This window comes from Lepisosteus oculatus, unplaced genomic scaffold (genome assembly GCF_040954835.1).
Source record: "Lepisosteus oculatus isolate fLepOcu1 unplaced genomic scaffold, fLepOcu1.hap2 HAP2_SCAFFOLD_62, whole genome shotgun sequence".
NCBI classification, from domain to species: Eukaryota; Metazoa; Chordata; class Actinopteri; order Semionotiformes; family Lepisosteidae; genus Lepisosteus; species Lepisosteus oculatus.
In genome coordinates this window covers 616,694-632,873 of record NW_027168171.1, presented here as the reverse complement: position 1 = coordinate 632,873, position 16,180 = coordinate 616,694, and the positions used below count along the sequence as shown (strand labels likewise).

The window sequence follows — 16,180 nt, the reverse complement described above, 5'->3', positions numbered from 1 at the left end:
CTCTCTTACGCCCCAGCCTCCTGATGGCGACACTCTGCTGCACAAACAGGCGCCGTCCTTCGGGGGAGGCGTCAAACCGAGGTCCCGACCCTCCTTGGCCATTAGGAAACCCCAGGGCGTCTCTCAAAAAGAGACGCCGGGGGTGTCCCTCTGGTGTTAGTGCTCCCCTTTACCCATCAGTCGGGGTCTCCTCCTAATCCCCGTCTCACCTGTAACAATCAATGACGAGGCCCCCCTGTCCGTGAGATTTAGTACTCGCGCAAGAGACCGGGGGCAGAGCGCGAACGCGGTCCCCCGCCCCCCACAAAGTGCGCGCTCCGGGTTCCCTCTCGGGGCCCTGCAACACAGCGGAAGGGCAGCGAGAAGGAGCCTCTTGCTCTGACGCCGCAAGGCCACAAGAGGGCGGAGGCGCCGCGCGCCCGGCCGACGTGTTGGACCGGTGCGCTTTTTAAGTGCTGAAATAAACACGCGAAAGCCCCGAAATGTTTCCAGAGTGCTGTGCACTGGAGGTTTTTGTCTGGTGAAGACTTGCCTGGTGCTCCTCCGTGCAGATTGTTTGTCCTCCTCCAGTGCGGGACGAGCCAACACAAGGGAGCGCATTCGCCAACATCCAGGCACGCAATGCGATTTGGAAAGCAGCTCCTTTCCAAAGAGTTGCACACGAACGATCCTTCACCCCCGGGGCAGCCAAGCAGGTGTGAGCCTGGCCGGCACCCGGATGGGAGATTCCACCCCGGAAAAGCTCCGGTTGCTGCTGCTCCTGCAAGAGGTGTGACTGGGACCAGTAGGGAGCGCTCACCCTGCGGGCTGTGTGGCTCTCTTACGCCCCAGCCTCCTGATGGCGACACTCTGCTGCACAAACAGGCGCCGTCCTTCGGGGGAGGCGTCAAACCGAGGTCCCGACCCTCCTTGGCCATTAGGAAACCCCAGGGCGTCTCTCAAAAAGAGACGCCGGGGGTGTCCCTCTGGTGTTAGTGCTCCCCTTTACCCATCAGTCGGGGTCTCCTCCTAATCCCCGTCTCACCTGTAACAATCAATGACGAGGCCCCCCTGTCCGTGAGATTTAGTACTCGCTCAAGAGACCGGGGGCAGAGCGCGAACGCGGTCCCCCGCCCCCCACAAAGTGCGCGCTCCGGGTTCCCTCTCGGGGCCCTGCAACACAGCGGAAGGGCAGCGAGAAGGAGCCTCTTGCTCTGACGCCGCAAGGCCACAAGAGGGCGGAGGCGCCGCGCGCCCGGCCGACGTGTTGGACCGGTGTGCTTTTTAAGTGCTGAAATAAACACGCGAAAGCCCCGAAATGTTTCCAGAGTGCTGTGCACTGGAGGTTTTTGTCTGGTGAAGACTTGCCTGGTGCTCCTCCGTGCAGATTGTTTGTCCTCCTCCAGTGCGGGACGAGCCAACACAAGGGAGCGCATTCGCCAACATCCAGGCACGCAATGCGATTTGGAAAGCAGCTCCTTTCCAAAGAGTGGCACACGAACGATCCTTCAGTCCCGCTCGGGGAGCACGGAACCCCCGCCACACACAGCTTCAAGTAGCGAGTCAGGCGCCGGGGCTTTCGCTTACGGCCACACCACCCTGAACACGCCCGATCTCGTCTGATCTCGGAAGCTAAGTAGCGTCGGGCCTGGTTAGTACTTGGATTGGAGACTGCCTGGGAATACCAGGTGCTGTAAGCTTTTGCTCTCCCGGCCAGCAGGGGTCGCCGTTGGTGCCGTAGGCTTTGGGAGGAAAACCTGCAGGATGGAAAGGTGATCTATAGCCTCATCTCTAGAGATGTTTTGTTGCTGTGGCATGTGTGACCCATATTCAAAAAAAAACCCCGTCTGTAAAACGAATATCGAAGCTGCCTCTAAATCTGCAAATGAAGATGAGTCGATAAACCACTCGTTTTTCGTATAACTAGACATATATTCATTTGTTACCGATTTCATTCATTGAGCACGGATACAATAGAGGTACAGCCATTCACTGTTTGACATGTCTGCACTGGTACAGAACCGAGCAATCAGAAAACGGGTGAAACTGTCTTTAGACTCAGCATACAGTACCGAGGCCCCCCATGACCAAATAAAGGCTAACCTCGATAATCAGCCTAAAGAACGCAGACTACAGCAAAACGACTGACTTTGAAAAGGGAATGAACGTCCGGAAAGAGTAGTGGAACTAGCTTGAGATGCTTCTCCGGACCCCTAACTAAAAGCCAGCGAGAACCAGCAGCGGCGTCCACTCCTGTCGAACCGGGATCCTTCCGCAGCCACGCAGCTCGTGGTGTCCTAACCCTCCCGTATCTGATTTTGGACCAAGCACATCAGGGGAGAGCGCGAACGCAGTCCCCCACTACCAGAAATTATGCAGTCAAGATTCCCACATTTAGGGAATTCGCAGGGGTCAGCACAGCCGGAGTACAATGGCCGAGCCTCGCCCTGGGTGAACCTCCTTCTTGATCAAGGTATCTCCCCTGCCAGGTAAGTATGAGTTAAACAGGCCCCTGCAAGTGGCCCGCACCCACAGCACAAATCGCGCATCCTAGGCCACCTCCTCGCCCCGCACGCCACCGCCTCCTGCTGGGCCCACTCTTTCGCACACTCACACGCCACACTAACACTCAAAAGTGTGGGAAAAACGAGAAAACGAGCGCGCCGTTTCCTACACATCTGCAGTCGCCGTTGCGCATTCGCAGCATGTCCCGGGATGCAATTCGGCCTCATTTGCATAACTCCAGACCGGCAGATCGCCACGCAAGCTCGCGACGTGCGCCTGCCACACACCGAACAAACCTTTTCAGCAATTTCCAAAAAACGGGCCTGCTCGCCTGCCCACAAGGCTCCGTCTCTTACCTGCTCTCCAGAGCCTGCTGCCTTCTGTGCTTTTCTCTTGGCACCGCTGCAGTGCACACAACTCCTGCAGCGGGAGGGGGGGAGAAAGTTCCCGCGCTCCGCCGCAGGGAAGGCTCGCTCCGTGCGCACACGTCCTTTCGATGCCAGTCCAACAAGTGCTCCGCATTAGCTGCGTCGGGGCTCCAGCGTGTCGCACCTCACCTCACCTCGCACTGCCCCCTCCTTGAATGTCTACCCCTGGGCATGCCCCGCTCTCCTCCGCCTTCTCTTACCGCGTGTGAGCACCGACAATGGCCACAATGCCGGGGAATGGCACCTGTAAAGTGTTAATTGGGGCACAGGAACAGCCCGTCTCGTCTCGGGGGGGCCGGCTTCAGAGACAATACAGCAAACACAGCGGGGCGGGGGAAGAAGACGACACCACACATGCGGGTACATTCAGCTCCGGCGGGAACGAGACATTTGTCGGTCTTTTCAAGTGCCGAGAGCCGAGCAATCCTTCACTTGTATCGTTTCTCCCCGGTGACTAGATCTGGCCCTGCGACTCTCGACTGGGCTCACCCCCGGGGCAGCCCAGCAGGTGTGAGCCTGGCCGGCACCCGGATGGGAGAGTCCACCCCGGAAAAGCTCCGGTTGCTGCTGCTCCTGCAAGAGGTGTGACTGGGACCAGTAGGGAGCGCTCACCCTGCGGGCTGTGTGGCTCTCTTACGCCCCAGCCTCCTGATGGCGACACTCTGCTGCACAAACAGGCGCTGTCCTTCGGGGGAGGCGTCAAACCGAGGTCCCGACCCTCCTTGGCCATTAGGAAACCCCAGGGCGTCTCTCAAAAAGAGACGCCGGGGGTGTCCCTCTGGTGTTAGTGCTCCCCTTTACCCATCAGTCGGGGTCTCCTCCTAATCCCCGTCTCACCTGTAACAATCAATGACGAGGCCCCCCTGTCCATGAGATTTAGTACTCGCGCAAGAGACCGGGGGCAGAGCGCGAACGCGGTCCCCCGCCCCCCACAAAGTGCGCGCTCCGGGTTCCCTCTCGGGGCCCTGCAACACAGCGGAAGGGCAGCGAGAAGGAGCCTCTTGCTCTGACGCCGCAAGGCCACAAGAGGGCGGAGGCGCCGCGCGCCCGGCCGACGTGTTGGACCGGTGCGCTTTTTAAGTGCTGAAATAAACACGCGAAAGCCCCGAAATGTTTCCAGAGTGCTGTGCACTGGAGGTTTTTGTCTGGTGAAGACTTGCCTGGTGCTCCTCCGTGCAGATTGTTTGTCCTCCTCCAGTGCGGGACGAGCCAACACAAGGGAGCGCATTCGCCAACATCCAGGCACGCAATGCGATTTGGAAAGCAGCTCCTTTCCAAAGAGTTGCACACGAACGATCCTTCAGTCCCGCTCGGGGGGCACGGAACCCCCGCCACACACAGCTTCAAGTAGCGAGTCAGGCGCCGAGGCGTTCGCTTACGGCCACACCACCCTGAACACGCCCGATCTCGTCTGATCTCGGAAGCTAAGCAGCGTCGGGCCTGGTTAGTACTTGGATGGGAGACTGCCTGGGAATACCAGGTGCTGTAAGCTTTTGCTCTCCCGGCCAGCAGGGGTCGCCGTTGGTGCCGTAGGCTTTGGGAGGAAAACCTGCAGGATGGAAAGGTGATCTATAGCCTCATCTCTAGAGATGTTTTGTTGCTGTGGCATGTGTGTGACCCATATTAAAAAAAAAACCCGTCTGTAAAACGAATATCGAAGCTGCCTCTAAATCTGCAAATGAAGATGAGTCGATAAACCACTCGTTTTTCGTATAACTAGACATATATTCGTTTGTTACCTTTTTCATTCATTGAGCACGGATACAATAGAGGTACAGCCATTCACTGTTTGACATGTCTGCACTGGTACAGAACCGAGCAATCAGAAAACGGGTGAAACTGTCTTTAGACTCAGCATATAGTACCGAGGCCCCCCATGACCAAATAAAGGCTAACCTCGATAATCAGCCTAAAGAACGCAGACTACAGCAAAACGACTGACTTTGAAAAGGGAATGAACGTCCGGAAAGAGTAGTGGAACTAGCTTGAGATGCTTCTCCGGACCCCTAACTAAAAGCCAGCGAGAACCAGCAGCGGCGTCCACTCCTGTCGAACCGGGATCCTTCCGCAGCCACGCAGCTCGTGGTGTCCTAACCCTCCCGTATCTGATTTTGGACCAAGCACATCAGGGGAGAGCGCGAACGCAGTCCCCCACTACCAGAAATTATGCAGTCAAGATTCCCACATTTGGGGAATTTGCAGGGGTCAGCACAGCCGGAGTACAATGGCCGAGCCTTTGACCTGGGTGAACCTCCTTCTTGATCAAGGTATCTCCCCTGCCAGGTAAGTATGAGTTAAACAGGCCCCTGCAAGCGGCCCGCACCCACAGCACAAATCGCGCATCCTAGGCCACCTCCTCGCCCCGCACGCCACCGCCTCCTGCTGGGCCCACTCTTTCACACACTCACACGCCACACTAACACTCAAAAGTGTGGGCAAAACGAGAAAACGAGCGCGCCGTTTCCTACACATCTGCAGTCGCCGTTGCGCATTCGCAGCATATCCCGGGATGCAATTCGGCCTCATTTGCATAACTCCAGACCGGCAGATCGCCACGCAAGCTCGCGACGTGCGCCTGCCACACACCGAACAAACCTTTTCAGCAATTTCCAAAAAACGGGCCTGCTCGCCTGCCCACAAGGCTCCGTCTCTTACCTGCTCTCCAGAGCCTGCTGCCTTCTGTGCTTTTCTCTTGGCACCGCTGCAGTGCACACAACTCCTGCAGCGGGAGGGGGGGAGAAAGTTCCCGCGCTCCGCCACAGGGAAGGCTCGCTCCGTGCGCACACGTCCTTTCGATGCCAGTCCAACAAGTGCTCCGCATTAGCTGCGTCGGGGCTCCGGCGTGTCGCACCTCACCTCACCTCGCACTGCCCCCTCCTTGAATGTCTGCCCCTGGGCATGCCCCGCTCTCCTCCGCCTTATCTTACCGCGTGTGAGCACCGACAATGGCCACAATGCCGGGGAATGGCACCTGTAAAGTGTTAATTGGGGCACAGGAACAGCCCGTCTCGTCTCGGGGGGGCCGGCTTCAGAGACAATACAGCAAACACAGCGGGGCGGGGGAAGAAGACGACACCACACATGCGGGTACATTCAGCTCCGGCGGGAACGAGACATTTGTCGGTCTTTTCAAGTGCCGAGAGCCGAGCAATCCTTCACTTGTATCGTTTCTCCCCGGTGACTAGATCTGGCCCTGCGACTCTCGACTGGGCTCACCCCCGGGGCAGCCCAGCAGGTGTGAGCCTGGCCGGCACCCGGATGGGAGAGTCCACCCCGGAAAAGCTCCGGTTGCTGCTGCTCCTGCAAGAGGTGTGACTGGGACCAGTAGGGAGCGCTCACCCTGCGGGCTGTGTGGCTCTCTTACGCCCCAGCCTCCCGATGGCGACACTCTGCTGCACAAACAGGCGCCGTCCTTCGGGGGAGGCGTCAAACCGAGGTCCCGACCCTCCTTGGCCATTAGGAAACCCCAGGGCGTCTCTCAAAAAGAGACGCCGGGGGTGTCCCTCTGGTGTTAGTGCTCCCCTTTACCCATCAGTCGGGGTCTCCTCCTAATCCCCGTCTCACCTGTAACAATCAATGACGAGGCCCCCCTGTCCATGAGATTTAGTACTCGCGCAAGAGACCGGGGGCAGAGCGCGAACGCGGTCCCCCGCCCCCCACAAAGTGCGCGCTCCGGGTTCCCTCTCGGGGCCCTGCAACACAGCGGAAGGGCAGCGAGAAGGAGCCTCTTGCTCTGACGCCGCAAGGCCACAAGAGGGCGGAGGCGCCGCGCGCCCGGCCGACGTGTTGGACCGGTGCGCTTTTTAAGTGCTGAAATAAACACGCGAAAGCCCCGAAATGTTTCCAGAGTGCTGTGCACTGGAGGTTTTTGTCTGGTGAAGACTTGCCTGGTGCTCCTCCGTGCAGATTGTTTGTCCTCCTCCAGTGCGGGACGAGCCAACACAAGGGAGCGCATTCGCCAACATCCAGGCACGCAATGCGATTTGGAAAGCAGCTCCTTTCCAAAGAGTTGCACACGAACGATCCTTCAGTCCCGCTCGGGGGGCACGGAACCCCCGCCACACACAGCTTCAAGTAGCGAGTCAGGCGCCGAGGCGTTCGCTTACGGCCACACCACCCTGAACACGCCCGATCTCGTCTGATCTCGGAAGCTAAGCAGCGTCGGGCCTGGTTAGTACTTGGATGGGAGACTGCCTGGGAATACCAGGTGCTGTAAGCTTTTGCTCTCCCGGCCAGCAGGGGTCGCCGTTGGTGCCGTAGGCTTTGGGAGGAAAACCTGCAGGATGGAAAGGTGATCTATAGCCTCATCTCTAGAGATGTTTTGTTGCTGTGGCATGTGTGTGACCCATATTAAAAAAAAAACCCGTCTGTAAAACGAATATCGAAGCTGCCTCTAAATCTGCAAATGAAGATGAGTCGATAAACCACTCGTTTTTCGTATAACTAGACATATATTCGTTTGTTACCTTTTTCATTCATTGAGCACGGATACAATAGAGGTACAGCCATTCACTGTTTGACATGTCTGCACTGGTACAGAACCGAGCAATCAGAAAACGGGTGAAACTGTCTTTAGACTCAGCATATAGTACCGAGGCCCCCCATGACCAAATAAAGGCTAACCTCGATAATCAGCCTAAAGAACGCAGACTACAGCAAAACGACTGACTTTGAAAAGGGAATGAACGTCCGGAAAGAGTAGTGGAACTAGCTTGAGATGCTTCTCCGGACCCCTAACTAAAAGCCAGCGAGAACCAGCAGCGGCGTCCACTCCTGTCGAACCGGGATCCTTCTGCAGCCACGCAGCTCGTGGTGTCCTAACCCTCCCGTATCTGATTTTGGACCAAGCACATCAGGGGAGAGCGCGAACGCAGTCCCCCACTACCAGAAATTATGCAGTCAAGATTCCCACATTTGGGGAATTTGCAGGGGTCAGCACAGCCGGAGTACAATGGCCGAGCCTTTGACCTGGGTGAACCTCCTTCTTGATCAAGGTATCTCCCCTGCCAGGTAAGTATGAGTTAAACAGGCCCCTGCAAGCGGCCCGCACCCACAGCACAAATCGCGCATCCTAGGCCACCTCCTCGCCCCGCACGCCACCGCCTCCTGCTGGGCCCACTCTTTCACACACTCACACGCCACACTAACACTCAAAAGTGTGGGCAAAACGAGAAAACGAGCGCGCCGTTTCCTACACATCTGCAGTCGCCGTTGCGCATTCGCAGCATATCCCGGGATGCAATTCGGCCTCATTTGCATAACTCCAGACCGGCAGATCGCCACGCAAGCTCGCGACGTGCGCCTGCCACACACCGAACAAACCTTTTCAGCAATTTCCAAAAAACGGGCCTGCTCGCCTGCCCACAAGGCTCCGTCTCTTACCTGCTCTCCAGAGCCTGCTGCCTTCTGTGCTTTTCTCTTGGCACCGCTGCAGTGCACACAACTCCTGCAGCGGGAGGGGGGGAGAAAGTTCCCGCGCTCCGCCACAGGGAAGGCTCGCTCCGTGCGCACACGTCCTTTCGATGCCAGTCCAACAAGTGCTCCGCATTAGCTGCGTCGGGGCTCCGGCGTGTCGCACCTCACCTCACCTCGCACTGCCCCCTCCTTGAATGTCTGCCCCTGGGCATGCCCCGCTCTCCTCCGCCTTATCTTACCGCGTGTGAGCACCGACAATGGCCACAATGCCGGGGAATGGCACCTGTAAAGTGTTAATTGGGGCACAGGAACAGCCCGTCTCGTCTCGGGGGGGCCGGCTTCAGAGACAATACAGCAAACACAGCGGGGCGGGGGAAGAAGACGACACCACACATGCGGGTACATTCAGCTCCGGCGGGAACGAGACATTTGTCGGTCTTTTCAAGTGCCGAGAGCCGAGCAATCCTTCACTTGTATCGTTTCTCCCCGGTGACTAGATCTGGCCCTGCGACTCTCGACTGGGCTCACCCCCGGGGCAGCCCAGCAGGTGTGAGCCTGGCCGGCACCCGGATGGGAGATTCCCCCCCGGAAAAGCTCCGGTTGCTGCTGCTCCTGCAAGAGGTGTGACTGGGACCAGTAGGGAGCGCTCACCCTGCGGGCTGTGTGGCTCTCTTACGCCCCAGCCTCCTGATGGCGACACTCTGCTGCACAAACAGGCGCCGTCCTTCGGGGGAGGCGTCAAACCGAGGTCCCGACCCTCCTTGGCCATTAGGAAACCCCAGGGCGTCTCTCAAAAAGAGACGCCGGGGGTGTCCCTCTGGTGTTAGTGCTCCCCTTTACCCATCAGTCGGGGTCTCCTCCTAATCCCCGTCTCACCTGTAACAATCAATGACGAGGCCCCCCTGTCCGTGAGATTTAGTACTCGCGCAAGAGACCGGGGGCAGAGCGCGAACGCGGTCCCCCGCCCCCCACAAAGTGCGCGCTCCGGGTTCCCTCTCGGGGCCCTGCAACACAGCGGAAGGGCAGCGAGAAGGAGCCTCTTGCTCTGACGCCGCAAGGCCACAAGAGGGCGGAGGCGCCGCGCGCCCGGCCGACGTGTTGGACCGGTGTGCTTTTTAAGTGCTGAAATAAACACGCGAAAGCCCCGAAATGTTTCCAGAGTGCTGTGCACTGGAGGTTTTTGTCTGGTGAAGACTTGCCTGGTGCTCCTCCGTGCAGATTGTTTGTCCTCCTCCAGTGCGGGACGAGCCAACACAAGGGAGCGCATTCGCCAACATCCAGGCACGCAATGCGATTTGGAAAGCAGCTCCTTTCCAAAGAGTTGCACACGAACGATCCTTCAGTCCCGCTCGGGGGGCACGGAACCCCCGCCACACACAGCTTCAAGTAGCGAGTCAGGCGCCGGGGCTTTCGCTTACGGCCACACCACCCTGAACACGCCCGATCTCGTCTGATCTCGGAAGCTAAGTAGCGTCGGGCCTGGTTAGTACTTGGATTGGAGACTGCCTGGGAATACCAGGTGCTGTAAGCTTTTGCTCTCCCGGCCAGCAGGGGTCGCCGTTGGTGCCGTAGGCTTTGGGAGGAAAACCTGCAGGATGGAAAGGTGATCTATAGCCTCATCTCTAGAGATGTTTTGTTGCTGTGGCATGTGTGTGACCCATATTCAAAAAAAAACCCCGTCTGTAAAATGAATATCGAAGCTGCCTCTAAATCTGCAAATGAAGATGAGTCGATAAACCACTCGTTTTTCGTATAACTAGACATATATTCATTTGTTACCGATTTCATTCATTGAGCACGGATACAATAGAGGTACAGCCATTCACTGTTTGACATGTCTGCACTGGTACAGAACCGAGCAATCAGAAAACGGGTGAAACTGTCTTTAGACTCAGCATACAGTACCGAGGCCCCCCATGACCAAATAAAGGCTAACCTCGATAATCAGCCTAAAGAACGCAGACTACAGCAAAACGACTGACTTTGAAAAGGGAATGAACGTCCGGAAAGAGTAGTGGAACTAGCTTGAGATGCTTCTCCGGACCCCTAACTAAAAGCCAGCGAGAACCAGCAGCGGCGTCCACTCCTGTCGAACCGGGATCCTTCCGCAGCCACGCAGCTCGTGGTGTCCTAACCCTCCCGTATCTGATTTTGGACCAAGCACATCAGGGGAGAGCGCGAACGCAGTCCCCCACTACCAGAAATTATGCAGTCAAGATTCCCACATTTAGGGAATTCGCAGGGGTCAGCACAGCCGGAGTACAATGGCCGAGCCTCGCCCTGGGTGAACCTCCTTCTTGATCAAGGTATCTCCCCTGCCAGGTAAGTATGAGTTAAACAGGCCCCTGCAAGCGGCCCGCACCCACAGCACAAATCGCGCATCCTAGGCCACCTCCTCGCCCCGCACGCCACCGCCTCCTGCTGGGCCCACTCTTTCGCACACTCACACGCCACACTAACACTCAAAAGTGTGGGAAAAACGAGAAAACGAGCGCGCCGTTTCCTACACATCTGCAGTCGCCGTTGCGCATTCGCAGCATGTCCCGGGATGCAATTCGGCCTCATTTGCATAACTCCAGACCGGCAGATCGCCACGCAAGCTCGCGACGTGCGCCTGCCACACACCGAACAAACCTTTTCAGCAATTTCCAAAAAACGGGCCTGCTCGCCTGCCCACAAGGCTCCGTCTCTTACCTGCTCTCCAGAGCCTGCTGCCTTCTGTGCTTTTCTCTTGGCACCGCTGCAGTGCACACAACTCCTGCAGCGGGAGGGGGGGAGAAAGTTCCCGCGCTCCGCCGCAGGGAAGGCTCGCTCCGTGCGCACCCGTCCTTTCGATGCCAGTCCAACAAGTGCTCCGCATTAGCTGCGTCGGGGCTCCAGCGTGTCGCACCTCACCTCACCTCGCACTGCCCCCTCCTTGAATGTCTACCCCTGGGCATGCCCCGCTCTCCTCCGCCTTCTCTTACCGCGTGTGAGCACCGACAATGGCCACAATGCCGGGGAATGGCACCTGTAAAGTGTTAATTGGGGCACAGGAACAGCCCGTCTCGTCTCGGGGGGGCCGGCTTCAGAGACAATACAGCAAACACAGCGGGGCGGGGGAAGAAGACGACACCACACATGCGGGTACATTCAGCTCCGGCGGGAACGAGACATTTGTCGGTCTTTTCAAGTGCCGAGAGCCGAGCAATCCTTCACTTGTATCGTTTCTCCCCGGTGACTAGATCTGGCCCTGCGACTCTCGACTGGGCTCACCCCCGGGGCAGCCCAGCAGGTGTGAGCCTGGCCGGCACCCGGATGGGAGAGTCCACCCCGGAAAAGCTCCGGTTGCTGCTGCTCCTGCAAGAGGTGTGACTGGGACCAGTAGGGAGCGCTCACCCTGCGGGCTGTGTGGCTCTCTTACGCCCCAGCCTCCCGATGGCGACACTCTGCTGCACAAACAGGCGCCGTCCTTCGGGGGAGGCGTCAAACCGAGGTCCCGACCCTCCTTGGCCATTAGGAAACCCCAGGGCGTCTCTCAAAAAGAGACGCCGGGGGTGTCCCTCTGGTGTTAGTGCTCCCCTTTACCCATCAGTCGGGGTCTCCTCCTAATCCCCGTCTCACCTGTAACAATCAATGACGAGGCCCCCCTGTCCATGAGATTTAGTACTCGCGCAAGAGACCGGGGGCAGAGCGCGAACGCGGTCCCCCGCCCCCCACAAAGTGCGCGCTCCGGGTTCCCTCTCGGGGCCCTGCAACACAGCGGAAGGGCAGCGAGAAGGAGCCTCTTGCTCTGACGCCGCAAGGCCACAAGAGGGCGGAGGCGCCGCGCGCCCGGCCGACGTGTTGGACCGGTGCGCTTTTTAAGTGCTGAAATAAACACGCGAAAGCCCCGAAATGTTTCCAGAGTGCTGTGCACTGGAGGTTTTTGTCTGGTGAAGACTTGCCTGGTGCTCCTCCGTGCAGATTGTTTGTCCTCCTCCAGTGCGGGACGAGCCAACACAAGGGAGCGCATTCGCCAACATCCAGGCACGCAATGCGATTTGGAAAGCAGCTCCTTTCCAAAGAGTTGCACACGAACGATCCTTCAGTCCCGCTCGGGGGGCACGGAACCCCCGCCACACACAGCTTCAAGTAGCGAGTCAGGCGCCGAGGCGTTTGCTTACGGCCACACCACCCTGAACACGCCCGATCTCGTCTGATCTCGGAAGCTAAGCAGCGTCGGGCCTGGTTAGTACTTGGATGGGAGACTGCCTGGGAATACCAGGTGCTGTAAGCTTTTGCTCTCCCGGCCAGCAGGGGTCGCCGTTGGTGCCGTAGGCTTTGGGAGGAAAACCTGCAGGATGGAAAGGTGATCTATAGCCTCATCTCTAGAGATGTTTTGTTGCTGTGGCATGTGTGTGACCCATATTCAAAAAAAAACCCCGTCTGTAAAACGAATATCGAAGCTGCCTCTAAATCTGCAAATGAAGATGAGTCGATAAACCACTCGTTTTTCGTATAACTAGACATATATTCGTTTGTTACCTTTTTCATTCATTGAGCACGGATACAATAGAGGTACAGCCATTCACTGTTTGACATGTCTGCACTGGTACAGAACCGAGCAATCAGAAAACGGGTGAAACTGTCTTTAGACTCAGCATATAGTACCGAGGCCCCCCATGACCAAATAAAGGCTAACCTCGATAATCAGCCTAAAGAACGCAGACTACAGCAAAACGACTGACTTTGAAAAGGGAATGAACGTCCGGAAAGAGTAGTGGAACTAGCTTGAGATGCTTCTCCGGACCCCTAACTAAAAGCCAGCGAGAACCAGCAGCGGCGTCCACTCCTGTCGAACCGGGATCCTTCCGCAGCCACGCAGCTCGTGGTGTCCTAACCCTCCCGTATCTGATTTTGGACCAAGCACATCAGGGGAGAGCGCGAACGCAGTCCCCCACTACCAGAAATTATGCAGTCAAGATTCCCACATTTGGGGAATTTGCAGGGGTCAGCACAGCCGGAGTACAATGGCCGAGCCTTTGACCTGGGTGAACCGATTCGATTTTTAAGAACTTTATTTTCTTTTCACAAAAAAATACAGGAAATCACAAATCAGAAAGCTTTACATTAATATACATACTTAAAACAGTATATATGATCACATCTCATTACATTTTGACACGGTAACAGTTACATAGCAACAATTTTCTTTTTTTCTGGTGCAAATCACATTCTTTATTTAAACATGATAATGTTTTTCACAGTTTCTTGAGATGTTGACCTATGCTCTCTATTTCCCACAGATTTTCTGCTTCCTCCCTCCCTTCTCTCCACAGATCTCTGAGGTAATAGTTCTCTCGGGTGATGAACAGGGCCAGGCTACCTGCTGCCTTGACTGGGACCTCGATGCCTTTGAACAGCCCCATGTTCCTCACTCTCCACAGGGCGTCTTTCCCACTGTTCACCACGGCCCAGATCCTGTCAAACACGTCAGGAGGAAGCTTGACAGGAGAGATGCCTTATCTAACGAAAGCAGCGGTCAGGGTAAATTGGGGCGAGAGAGCCTGCAACCAATCTTCAAACTGGGCCCAGAAGGCCTTAGCAAAAAAGCAGGACCACAGGAGATGGGTCACAGTCTCCTCCTCGCCGCAGCCCACCCTAACGCAGCGAGGGCTGGGGGTGAGGCCCCTACGGTACAAGAAAGTTCGTACCGGTAAGCACTGGTGGACGACACTCCAGGCTAAATCTCTGTGAATGTTGCACAGAAATTTAGAGGATGTGTGTTTCCACACCTTCCTTGTTTGGGCTGATGTTAAAATGCCCACAGGGGTCTGCCTATTGTTCTGGGGTGCTACGAAATCTTCCAGTTTTTGGACGCTGACATCTCGGAGGGGAATATGGCCAATTGGGTGAGATCTTAGAAAACTTTTAACTGTCCCATAAATTGCAGGGCATGTGTCAGAGAGTGGGACGTCCAGCTTGGGTCTGACACCCCACACTCTGAACACCTCCCTACCTACCCAGAGCCTGGAAAAATAAGTCCAGGTACGCGCTGCAGGTGCTGTTGCAAAGCCTCTCAGCACAGAGGCCAGGAAAATGCACAGCAGCTTCGTAGCAATATCTGGGACAGACTTCCCCCCTGAGGGTAGCGGCCTGTACATTATTTCCCTTCTGAGTCTTTCCTGCTTCCCACCCCATAGAAATTGAAACATCAATCTCCTCAGCACCGCCGCAACACGGTGTGGGATTGGGAAGGTAGAAGCCAGAAAATTCAAGACAGGCAAGAGCTCGGCTTTGATGACCAGCACCTTCCCTGTCATGGTGAGGTCTCGGTCCTTCCATTGCATCAGTTTTTTGTTTAAGATTGGCAATTTGTTCTGCCAATTTACTGTTCCCATCTCTTCTCCAAAATACACCCCCAGGACCTTAATTCTCTTCTCTTGCAGCCTGAGATCATGTCCTTCTTTTGGCTCCCTCCAGTTCTGATAAAAAATCTCACTCTTAGATGTGTTAATTTTTGCGGAGGAAGCCAAAGAGAACCGATCACAGCACTGCAGAGCTCTGCTAATTGAGGCATTGTCAGAGAGGAGCAGGGTGACGTCATCCATGTATAGAGATGTCTTTACCTCTCCTCCCCCACTTCCAGGCACTGGTATCCCATTAATGGCCTGATCCTGGCGCAAGGCACAGGCTAAGGGCTCCATAGCCAAAACGAATAACAAGGGGGATAATGGGCAGCCCTGCCTCACCCCTGAACAGACTTCAAAGGTGCGTGATCTATTGCCATTAACCATGACTCTGCTGTTGCTACCTGTGTACAGCAGGTTAATCCACTTTCTCATGATGGGGCCAAACTTCATGTGCTCAAGTACCGATGTTAAGTACTGCCGGTTTAGGCGGTCAAAGGCCTTTTCTAGGTCTACACCTAAAATGCACAGAGGGAGGGAGCGATCCTCAGAGTACAGACAGACATCCCTCAACAAGGCCAGGTTGTCGCTCATCAGGCGTCCTGCTATCCCACAAGTCTGTTCTTTCCCTACCAGTGAGGCCACTACATTTTGTAGGCGCAGGAAAAGGGCTTTGGACAGGATCTTAGTGTCCACGCCTAACAGGCTGAGGGGTCTCCAGTTCTTTATGTCATTTTTTGCTCCTTTCTTAAACAAGAGAGAGATAGTGCCTTCTCTTAAGGAGTCAGGCAGCAATTCTGTCTTGTAGCTTTCCTCGAATAGGAGCAGTAGCGGATCCTGAAGCAGATCCCAAAAGGTGCAATAAAATTCTTTAGGGAGCCCGTCAGCACCCGGAGTTTTCCCCTTCTGTAAGCTCTCCATAGCCTGTCTCAGCTCTTCTACTGTCAAATCCCTCTCAAGTACTTCCCTATCTTCTTCACTCAAAACGTTTTCTAGCTTTGAGGTAAAAAAATGAATATCTTCATCCTTTACCTCTGTAGAGCTGTACAGTCTTGAGTAGAAGGCCTCGGTGCAGGAGAGGATAGCACTCGGCTCTGTTCTCTCTCGTCCCTCCTCATCAACTACACTTTCCATGACAGTCTTGGAGCCTACCACTTTCCTGAAAAAGAAGCGAGTACACTTCTCATTTTCTTCCAAGAACTGCACTCTGCTTCTTAACAGCACTCCTCGACTACTTTCTTCGGCTATGCTCCGGATGTCCTTTTTTAAAAGGGCGATATCCTCGAGCACATCGAAGCCACTGTGCAGCATCGTGTAGAGACGCTGCAGCTGCCTCTGTTTCCTGGCTAGCACTCCTCTCCGTCTGGCAGCAGCTTTCCTTCCCTCAGCCATGAAAAAGGCCTTTGTCCTCACCTTCACCTCCTCCCACCACTCTCCTACTGACCCGTACAGACACTGCAAGGACAGCCACTGTGATAGTTT

At 55.9% G+C, this 16,180-nt stretch overlaps 9 non-coding genes and 1 pseudogene across 9 annotated transcripts; 5 read left to right on the top strand and 5 right to left on the bottom strand.

The window, feature by feature from the left end:
• The first annotated feature begins 1,560 nt into the window (after positions 1-1,560).
• On the top strand, positions 1,561-1,679 carry LOC138231842 (5S ribosomal RNA). The gene has a single exon (XR_011186812.1). It is a non-coding gene; the product is annotated as a 5S ribosomal RNA (ribosomal RNA).
• A 633-nt stretch (positions 1,680-2,312) lies between these two features.
• LOC138231889 (U1 spliceosomal RNA) lies at positions 2,313-2,476 on the bottom strand. The gene has a single exon (XR_011186852.1). It is a non-coding gene; the product is annotated as a U1 spliceosomal RNA (small nuclear RNA).
• Positions 2,477-4,285: 1,809 nt separating this feature from the next.
• LOC138231969 (5S ribosomal RNA) lies at positions 4,286-4,404 on the top strand. The gene has a single exon (XR_011186927.1). It is a non-coding gene; the product is annotated as a 5S ribosomal RNA (ribosomal RNA).
• A 634-nt stretch (positions 4,405-5,038) lies between these two features.
• LOC138231904 (U1 spliceosomal RNA) lies at positions 5,039-5,203 on the bottom strand. The gene has a single exon (XR_011186867.1). It is a non-coding gene; the product is annotated as a U1 spliceosomal RNA (small nuclear RNA).
• Positions 5,204-7,012: 1,809 nt separating this feature from the next.
• LOC138231958 (5S ribosomal RNA) lies at positions 7,013-7,131 on the top strand. Its single transcript, XR_011186915.1, has one exon. It is a non-coding gene; the product is annotated as a 5S ribosomal RNA (ribosomal RNA).
• A 634-nt stretch (positions 7,132-7,765) lies between these two features.
• On the bottom strand, positions 7,766-7,930 carry LOC138231903 (U1 spliceosomal RNA). The gene has a single exon (XR_011186866.1). It is a non-coding gene; the product is annotated as a U1 spliceosomal RNA (small nuclear RNA).
• A 1,809-nt stretch (positions 7,931-9,739) lies between these two features.
• On the top strand, positions 9,740-9,858 carry LOC138232090 (5S ribosomal RNA). The gene has a single exon (XR_011187049.1). It is a non-coding gene; the product is annotated as a 5S ribosomal RNA (ribosomal RNA).
• Positions 9,859-10,493: 635 nt separating this feature from the next.
• Positions 10,494-10,657, bottom strand: LOC138231888 (U1 spliceosomal RNA). The gene has a single exon (XR_011186851.1). It is a non-coding gene; the product is annotated as a U1 spliceosomal RNA (small nuclear RNA).
• A 1,809-nt stretch (positions 10,658-12,466) lies between these two features.
• LOC138231946 (5S ribosomal RNA) lies at positions 12,467-12,585 on the top strand. Its single transcript, XR_011186903.1, has one exon. It is a non-coding gene; the product is annotated as a 5S ribosomal RNA (ribosomal RNA).
• A 635-nt stretch (positions 12,586-13,220) lies between these two features.
• On the bottom strand, positions 13,221-13,357 carry LOC138231928 (U1 spliceosomal RNA; annotated as a pseudogene).
• Between the last annotated feature and the right edge of the window lie 2,823 nt (positions 13,358-16,180).